Raw genomic sequence first — 10,121 nt, 5'->3', positions numbered from 1 at the left:
ACTGACTTATTACCCAGCTTTCCCGGTGTACAATATTATCACTGACTTATTACCCAGCTTTCCCGGTATCAGATATTATCACTGACTTATTACCCAGCTTTCCCGGTGTACAATATTATCACTGACTTATTACCCAGCTTTCCCAGTGTACAATATTATCACTGACTTATTACCCAGCTTTCCCGGTGTACAATATTATCACTGACTTATTACCCAGCTTTCCCGGTGTACAATATTATCACTGACTTATTACCCAGCTTTCCCGGTATCAGATATTATCACTGACTTATTACCCAGCTTTCCCGGTGAACAATATTATCACTGACTTATTACCCAGCTTTCCCGGTAAAGCTGGGTAATAAGTCAGTGATAATATCTGATACCGGGAAAGCTGGGTAATAAGTCAGTGATAATAGTGTTCACCGGGAAAGCTGCGTAATAAGTCAGTGATAATATCTGATACCGGGAAAGCTGGGTAATAAGTCAGTGATAATATCTGATACCGGGAAAGCTGGGTAATAAGTCAGTGATAATATCTGATACCGGGAAAGCTGGGTAATAAGTCAGTGATAATATTGTTCACCGGGAAAGCTGGGTAATAAGTCAGTGATAATATTGTACACCGGGAAAGCTGGGTAATAAGTCAGTGATAATATTGTACACCGGGAAAGCTGGGTAATAAGTCAGTGATAATATCTGATACCGGGAAAGCTGGGTAATAAGTCAGTGATAATATCTGATACCGGGAAAGCTGGGTAATAAGTCAGTGATAATATCTGATACCGGGAAAGCTGGGTAATAAGTCAGTGATAATATCTGATACCGGGAAAGCTGGGTAATAAGTCAGTGATAATATCTGATACCGGGAAAGCTGGGTAATACGTCAGTGATAATATTGTACACCGGGAAAGCTGGGTAATAAGTCAGTGATAATATCTGATACCGGGAAAGCTGGGTAATAAGTCAGTGATAATATTGTACACCGGGAAAGCTGGGTAATAAGTCAGTGATAATATCAGACATCGGGAAAGCTGGGTAATAAGTCAGTGAATATATCTATCTATATCTAGCACAGATCATATGGCTACTAGCTAACATGCATTTGGGCTGTAGTGATTTATTGTTTTTGCTGCACAGAATGGGTTTGTAACACAGGTTCTATGTGTAAAAGTGTATTAGAATGCAGGACAGCCACAAGTTACTCCATTAGTTCACTAGCATTGGTCAGTGGTCACTGAGTGATTCCCCAGCAGGGGGATGGGCTTTACATACTCTGCAGGCTCCATGTGGATGACTCATCCACATGAACGAGCACGGACTGAGCTCTGAGGGCGAGTCATGAGGAGGCGTGGCCTTCACTCAACTGCCTGAGAAGCAGGAAGTTATCAGGACATTTACTGCTGGTAAGATTGAAACAGCAAAGTGGGACAACCCCTTTAAAGGTTGGCCCATGCAGCTAGGAGTTAGGGTCAGGTTAGGGACCCGTTAGGAGGTGACCTGCTCCCTAATCCTGTTTTCCTGGCCGAGCAGTCTAACATCACCTGGCATCACATGGCTGAGGATTTTCCCCATCCTCAGCCGTGACAGTCAGGCAGCTGCTGCCAAGGCCAATAAGATAATGGGTTGCATCAAAAGGGGCATAGATGCCCGTGATGAGAACATAGTCCTACCACTTTACAAATCATTAGTCAGACCACACATGGAGTACTGTGTACAGTTCTGGGCTCCAGTGAACAAAGCAGACATAGCAAAGCTGGAGAGGGTCCAGAGGAGGGCAACTAAAGTAATAACTGGAATGGGGCAACTACAGTACCCTGAAAGATTATCAAAATTGAGGTTGTTCACTTTAGAAAAAAGACAACTGAGAGGAGATCTAATTAATATGTATAAATATATCAGGGGACAGTACAGAGATCTATCCCATCATCTATTCATTCCCAGGACTGTGACTGTGACGAGGGGACATCCTCTGCGTCTGGAGGAAAGAAGGTTTGTACACAGACATAGAAGAGGATTCTTTACGGTAAGAGCAGTGAGACTATGGAACTCTCTGCCTGAGGAGGTGGTGATGGTGAGTACAATAAAGGAATTCAAGAGGGGCCTGGATGTATTTCTGGAGTGTAATAATATTACAGGATATAGCTACTAGAGAGAGATCGTTGATCCAGGGATTTATTCTGATTGCCTGATTGGAGTCGGGAAGGAATTTTTATTCCCCTAAAGTGAGGAAAATTGGCTTCTACCTCACAGGGTTTTTTTGCCTTCCTCTGGATCAACTTGCATAATGACAGGCCAAACTGGATGGACAAATGTCTTTTTTCGGCCTTATGTACTATGTTACTATGTTACAATCGCCTGAGAGCAACTTTCTGAGTGCCAGGACACAAATGGACAGTTAGTGTGCAGAATTGTCCTTATCCATTACTCAAGCCTTCTGGGTCATAGTGGAAAAATCTAAACCTTTTCAGAAGAGTATCCTGCAAATTATGTGGCAGAGGTGTGAGGGATTGCACCTTCATTTTGTATCCTGGGTTCCATTTTACTTTGGTTTATTTTAGGTCAGAAATGAGAATTGCTGAGCCGTTTCTACTTGAGACAAACAAAGTTAATTGCTTATTAGTTCTCAGAACTATGTGTGCCTGAAGTTTTGTGAGTGCAAGTGGTTCTAGATACTTTTCAAGGATGAATAACTGAAGGATAAGATTTTTTTTTTTTTTTTGTAATTAAATGTGCTTGACTTGCAAGCATAAAAAAAAAAGTTATTATTAATCATGTGATGCTTACGTAAAATGATGATATCTGTGTTTGGCTTGAGTTCTAGAAAAAGGGTATAAATATTTTGGGTCCGCCCAATAAAGATGAGAGAGATCATTCTGATACAACCTTGAGCCTGTGTCATTTATCTCTCCCGAGTATACTCTTACTTTTATTTGATTTGGACCCCAGCAGATCATACAAGTAGGTGTTTTGCCCTAACAATTCTTGGCCATCAACAGGGTGCTTGATCAGTGGACCCTTCCCAACAACTCTGACCGATTAAGGAGAGGGACCAGGACACGCAGATGATCTAAAAACAGCCTTGTTAAGGTAAGAAGCTTATTCTTACAAATCTATCTGTGTCTCCTTTGCCTTTCTGCCTGGGATCGGAACTGTGGGGGAAGTATAAAAGGTCTACTTAAGGTCGAGCAATATTTGAGAGGAAAGAACCCCAACCACATCATTCCTATGATCGCTGGGTATGGATAATATAGTTTTTTTGGAACACCTTTGGGTTTGCACTTGATATCGTGATATATGTCTTAGTAGTCCTCTGGATTTTGTATAGATCACAGTGAATGCAGCACAGGGCAATCAAGAGCCCTGGAACCTCATAAGGCGCTGCTAAAAGCAGGTAGGGGTTGGTATTCTGCTGTCCTACGTAGTGTACACTAGAGGATTGAAGTCTAGTGAGGAAGCACCACGGGGAAGGGACAAGCAGGAAATTAAAAATACAGACGTCTGGAGATAATTAGTGCATTCAGTTAAGGGATTGGAAAGTAAAATGAAAATCCCTGAGGGCTACAAACTGACAGAGCAAGTGTTAGAAAAGTCTAGGAATTGCTTGGGATTGTTCTGGGAGTAACTGTCTACATATTTGTCATTGTTTATTGTGTGTGTAGAATCTGGCAGGAACCTAGGGGAAGGGTCCAAAAGCCCAAAGAGGCTTTGACTTTAACACTGTAGGTACACCTGGAAGGACAGGGTGGGGAAGCCACTGTGGGAGAAAATAGACGTCTAAGTCTAAGTTCCCCCTAGTAAGCACAGATTCAGGAATAGACAATTTGCAACCAGAACAGCGTTCCCAAAGATTACGAGTCAGCTAAACATCTGTTAGAAAGAGAGGCGTCAAAAATGGGTTAAAGAAAGTTGACAAAGTGTTGTAAAAAGCAGGTAGGAAGCATAGGAACTTCGATTTAGAGGTTTGGGAAAGGTTCATGCACACCCACAGTGGGTGGATTAAGGATCATGCATGTGAAGATGTAGTTAGCATCTGGATTAAGGTAGCAAGAGAGATAGAAAATGAAGGTTGAAAGCCACAAGTATTCAGAGGAAAGTTGTACTACAAACAGCCTGAAGAGGAAAACTGCCAGACAAATTGTGAGAGAGAGAGTAGAAAAGAGACAGTAGAGACGTATGCAGCTGGACTGCAGACGATTACAGGATGTTATTCAAATGGAGAATTGAGTGTGGAAACCTTTGCTTGTCCATGTATCTCCGTTTACTGAGATAGAGAACATATGGAGACGGAAAGCTGAGTATGAGGGGAGAGACAGGAGGCTGTAGCTGCAATGGGGGAGTTACGTCACGGCATTGGAATGTGAAATAGCAAGAACACTGTTGTCAATTTTAGGAGATAATAAGAAGGCAATATATGTGCGGTACTTAGTGTGAGTGTATGGAGCTCCAGAAAATTTTATTTGTTAATAAGTTCAAAAAAACTAAAAAAACAAAAACAATGATGAACAGACATAGAGAAACTCACTATGTCTCCGGTTACTGTGTTTCTTAAGTCAGGATGTCAGCCCAAGTGAAGCAGTACCCCCATTGTACATCCCCTCCCCATCAGTCAGTCATGCCCAACGAGAGAGCAGTGGCCAGTCAAATTGATGCTTTTCTCTAGCCCTGGGTATTCCAAAGCATAATGAGGAATTTTACCTGTTATGTTCAGAAATACAGGGTCACAGTACTGCTGTGCTTACACAGAAGCATGGTGAACATCAACGCCCAGTGGCATACTTCTCAGCTAGATTAGATCCTGTTGCTCGAGCGCCCCCTCCTGTGTCAGCTCAGTCGTGGCAGTGCAGGTAATTATTGAAAAAGCCTCAGAAGTAGTGTTGGACTACCTGGTGATTGTGCAAACTCCCCATGACATACAGGGCATTCTCACATGGGTGCAACCAAAACATTTCTGTGACTAGACAACTCAGACTCCAATGTGCCCTCCTCATGCCAGACAATATATCTTTCAAAAGGTGTACTACTCTGAATCCTGCTACTTTGTTACCAATTACAGATTCAGAAATGGGGGAGGGTAGCACAGGTAGCCTTTTGCCTGATTTAGCTGAAAATGATCCTCATGACTGTATACAGTTGATGCACCAAGAAACTTCAAGATTTTTCATGTGCATAAATAGCCTCTTGAGAATCTTGATTTTGAGTATTTTGCAGATGGAAGCAGGTTTATGGAAGAGGATGACTGGGTCAATACTGGATAGGCAGTGGTCACACAGCATGAGGTAGCCGTTGCTGAACCACTCCCTCCACACATGTCTGCATAGGAGGCAGAGCTGAAGGCACTCACGGAGGTGTGTAAAATGGCCGAAGGGAAGAAGGTGAACATCTACATGGATGATTTTGGTATTGCACATGACTATGGACACATATGGCAGGCTAGAGACTTTTTGAGTTCTGCAGGTCAGCCCATTAAAAACAAAGAATGTGTGCTTGAACTAACTCTGTACTGTTGCCAGAAAAAGTTGCTATTGTGAAAGTAAAGGCTCACACAAGGTACCATGGCAGAGGTAGAAGGCAATGACAGAGCTGATAAGGCAGCCAAGCTAGCTGTGTTCTGGCTACTGAATGCTGATGCCACCCCGATAAGAGCCTTTAAACCTGTGAATATATCCAAAGAAACTCTGATCAAATTGTCTGAGCAGGCCCCACCTGAAGAAAAAGAACTATGGACTAAACAAGGGGATGTACCAGATGACCAAGGACTATGGAGAAACAAATACAGAAATCTGCCTGCCACGCCCTCTGTACCCGTTTATGGCTCAGGAGGCCCATGGGCCTACACATCTGTTAAAAGGTGCCATTGTAAGTGGTGTAATAAACATTGTCTGGATTGCTCCAGGGTTCTCTACAGTTGCAGCCGTTTGGGGAAGGATGTATGATCTGTGCATTGAAGAACCATGGCCAAGTGGTGAAGACTCCAAGCAAGCACACCCCTAGGCCTTTATCAGTTTCAGAGACTGCAGATAGACTACATATAACTATCAAAGGTAGGAGTGTATGAGTTTGTTCTCGTGTGTGTTGATCTCTTTTCAGGGTGGCCTGAAGCTTATCCCATGTCTAAGGCAAATGCTAAGAACACCGCAAAGAAACTGGTCAGTGAACTGATATGAAGGTATGGTGTTCCTGAAGTTATTGAATCAGATAGAGGTCCCCACTTTACAGGTGAAGTGATGAGAGAGGTTATGCTAGCTGAGGTGTTAATTGCTTGAACGGCACAATAAAAACACAAAATTTAGAAAGCCATGCAGGAAACAGGTAGACCATGGACAGAGTGTTTGCCTCTAGCCTTGTACGCAATAAGAACCACACCAAACAAGGCAGGCTTGTCCCCCTTTGAGGTATTGTTTGGTAGTGCCCCAAGGCTAGATTGTATTTCCCCCAACAGCTGCAGTTGCAGGCTGACAGTATGGTCAGCTACATGAAGGCCCTCACTGAAAGGATACATCACACTCAGGGCTGGCGCCACCTGTAATGCGACCTAGGCAGCCGTGCGGTTTAAAAAAAAAAGCGTTGCTGTACGTCTTTGTTTTTTTTGTTTTTTTTGTTTTTTTAAGTATGTCAGGCGGCGGGCCCTCCCCCGCACCGGATGGCTGTCGCACTGCCCAGAGAGAGTGGCTGACAGGAGAAAAGCGCCTCTAATGTAGCGTGGTGGGGGGAAATGGAATGAGAGTGACAAGGGACAGAGGGGGGGAATGAGAGTGACAAGGGACGGAGGGGGGAATGAGTAACAAGGGAGAAGGGGGGAATGAGTGACAAGGGACGGAGGGGGGGGGAATGAGTGACAAGGGACGGAGGGGGGGGAATGAGTGACAAGGGACGGAGGGGGGGTGAGAGTGACAAGGGAGTCCCCAGAGCCAGGCTGCAACCAGAGACCAGATCATCTTATTGTCCTGGTGGTAAGTAGGCAATGCAATATGTTTATTATGTAATTGTTTAGTTATTAATACTACATTGGAAACTAATTTACCTCACATTAAGGCTCCATTCACACATCCGCAACGTGTTTTGGGGATACACGGAGCCGCGGATCCACAAAACACGGAAAGCAGCAATGTGCGTTCCGCATTTTGCGGACCGCACATTGCCGGCACTAATAGAATATGCCTGTTCTTGTCCGCAATTGCCTTGTCATCATGCTGCCCCATAGGAATCAATGGGTCCGCAATTCCGTTCCGCAAAATGCAGAAAGAAATTACGGATGTGTGAATGGAGCCTAAAAGGACACTATAGTCCCAGAACCACTACAGTTTAATGTAGTGGTACTGGTGTCTATAGCCTGTTCCTGCAGAGAAAAGACACTATGCAGTACTGGTGTTAAAGGAGCACTATAGTGCCAGGAAAGCAAACTCATTTTCCTGGCACTATATAGTTGTTAGGAGTGGGGCACCCTCATGTCCCCCTCCCACTGAGGGTGCGCAGACAGTGGGAACTCTTTTCCCCGATCCTCCTCTCTGCTGCGAAAATCAAAACTATGTTCCGCGTCTTCCCACTGTAATTTTCTGTGAGAATCGCGGAAGCACCTCTAGCGGTTGTCAGGAAGGCAGTTACAAGAAGCTTGATTAACCCTCAGGGAAACATAGCAGTTCTTTTAATTTAAATGCTGAGAAAGGGGTGGAACATGATATGGGCAGATCATATGATAAGGGGGGCGGCAATTTTTATCTTGCCTAGGGCGGCAGAAATCCTTGCACCGGCCCTGATCACACTCATAAACAAGTGTTTGTTTCCATTCCAGATCCCGACTTAGTAGAAGGTACACACAGTCTTGAGCCTGCAGATTGGGTGATGATTAAGAGGCACGTGAGGAAAACCTTTGAGCCCAGATTTGATGGTCCCTTCCAAATCCTGTTGAAAAGTGCAACCTCCATAAAGGTGGAAGGAAAGCCTAACTGGATTTACTCCTCACATTGCAAGAAAGTGCCAAACCCTAAGGATGGAGATCCTTGCACTGCTACTCCTGGCTCTGAGCATCTAAGCTCTATATGTGAACCTAAAAAGTGACTGGGACAATGCCCTTATTAGGCATCATCAGGTCATGTTAAAGAATGACAGACGCAGACAATTATAAAAACTGTTGTATCTGTACTCACAGTCCTGTGAGTTCAAAGATTATGCCTAAGGCCTCTTTCACACTTGCGTTGTCCGGATCCGGCGTGTACTCCACTTGCCGGAATTACACACCGGATCCGGAAAAACGCAAGTGTACTGAAAGCATTTGAAGACGGATCCATCTTCAAAATGCTTTCAGTGTTACTATGGCACCCAGGACGCTATTAAAGTCCTGGTTGCCATAGTAGTAGTGGGGAGCGGAGGAGCAGTATACTTACAGTCCGTGCGGCTCCCGGGGCGCTCCAGAGTGACGTCAGAGCGCCCCATGCGCATGGATCATGTGATCCATGCGATCACGTCATCTATGCGCTTGGGACGCCCTGACGTCACTCTGGAGCGCCCCGGGAGCCGCACGGATGGTAAGTATACCGCTCCCCCGCTCCCCGCTACACTTTACCATGGCTGCCAGGACTTTAGCGTCCCGGCAGCCATGGTAACCATTGAGAAAAAGCTAAACGTCGCATCCGGCAATGCGCCGAAACGATGTTTAGCTTAAGGCCGGATCCGGATCAATGCCTTTCAATGGGCATTCATTCCGGATCCGGCCTTGCTGCAAGTGTTCCGGATTTTTGGCTGGAGCAAAAAGCGCAGCATGCTGCGCTATTTGCTGCGGCCAAAAAACGTTCCGTTCCGGAACGGAAGACATCCTGATGCATCCTGAAGGACGGACCGTCCATTCAGAATGCATTAGGATAATCCTGATCAGTATTCTTCCGGCATAGAGCCCCGACGACGGAACTCTATGCCGGAAGAAAAGAACGCAGATGTGAAAGAGCCCTTATTTAGTGATCCCGGTACCGTGGTTAGAGCTTGCTAACATAAACTGTAAAGACTTTTTATCCATTTGAAGTTCAGAGAATGAAAGTGTAACCATTACTGCAGTTGCTTATATACTCCTTTATCATGTAACCTGTAATTATACTCTTCCTGGTGATCTATGTTTTGCTTGTGCAGTGACAGCATATAAGTGGATTCCATCTAGAGCTTCCAGAACCTGTACTCTTGTCCGGCTGACTCCAGCCACATTTATACTGTCACATGATAAGCTTAATATAAATGCTGTGCCTAAACATACATTATATAAAAGAGCTGCAGAAAACAAACCCAGCCCAAATGGGAAGCCTTATGTAGTAGAGATGAGTATTACAAATAAGTTCTTTAGTACTCTGTTTATTTACCCAATGATTATGCAGATGTGGGATAAGCTAGTAGTAGCAACAGATTATCTAGATGACCAAATATGAGATGTGTTAGGCCTTGTAAATCAAACTAACAATGTACAATCTCAGTTAATCATTGTCACTAACCAGCATATTTTAGTTCTGGATTATCTCACTGCCAGGGAAGGAGAAATGTGTCAAGTGATATGACCAACCTGCTGTCATTATATAGATCCACAAGGTAACCTCCAGATAAGGGAAGGTATTGAAGAGATAAGTGGTTGGATGAACATAGTGCAGATAAAGATTTTTGGTGGTCAGACACTTTCTCTTTCTTGAACCCAGCAAATTGGTTCAAAAATATTGGTGGCTGGCTTGTGGGCATAGTGCAGGAGATAAAACAGATCTAGTTGATTATTGCACTTATTTACATTGTGATTAAGCTAGTATTAATGTGCTTGAGTAAAGTGTGTAACAAAACCGGTAGTAGGAGAGATTATTAAAATGCATTGAGATTATCCCTCATGCAGGTATGTATATGTAGAATCTGGGAAACCAGCAGCAAAAGGGAAATGTCCGGCTGAAGTATGTGTACCTGTTGCCTGCAATGAGTGAATATCTTAAAATGGGGGAATTGTGAGGGATTGCACCGTCATTTCTTATCCTGGATTCCATTTTTCTTTGCTGGTTTATTTTAGGTCAGAAATGAGAATTGTGAAATTGAGAAATGAGAACAAAGTTAATTGCTTATTAGTTCTCAGAACTATGTGTGCATGATGTTCTGGGAGTGCAACTGGT

General features: G+C 44.0%; 1 long non-coding RNA gene across 1 annotated transcript; it reads left to right on the top strand.

Moving 5' to 3' along the window:
• Positions 1–2,010: 2,010 nt before the first annotated feature.
• On the top strand, positions 2,011–8,237 carry LOC122938444. Its single transcript, XR_006390024.1, has 4 exons — positions 2,011–2,071; positions 2,997–3,087; positions 5,209–6,041; positions 7,790–8,237. It is a non-coding gene; the product is annotated as an uncharacterized LOC122938444 (long non-coding RNA).
• The last annotated feature ends 1,884 nt before the right edge of the window (positions 8,238–10,121 follow it).

This window comes from Bufo gargarizans, chromosome 5 (genome assembly GCF_014858855.1).
Source record: "Bufo gargarizans isolate SCDJY-AF-19 chromosome 5, ASM1485885v1, whole genome shotgun sequence".
NCBI classification, from domain to species: Eukaryota; Metazoa; Chordata; class Amphibia; order Anura; family Bufonidae; genus Bufo; species Bufo gargarizans.
This window is presented reverse-complemented; position numbering and strand designations above follow the sequence as displayed.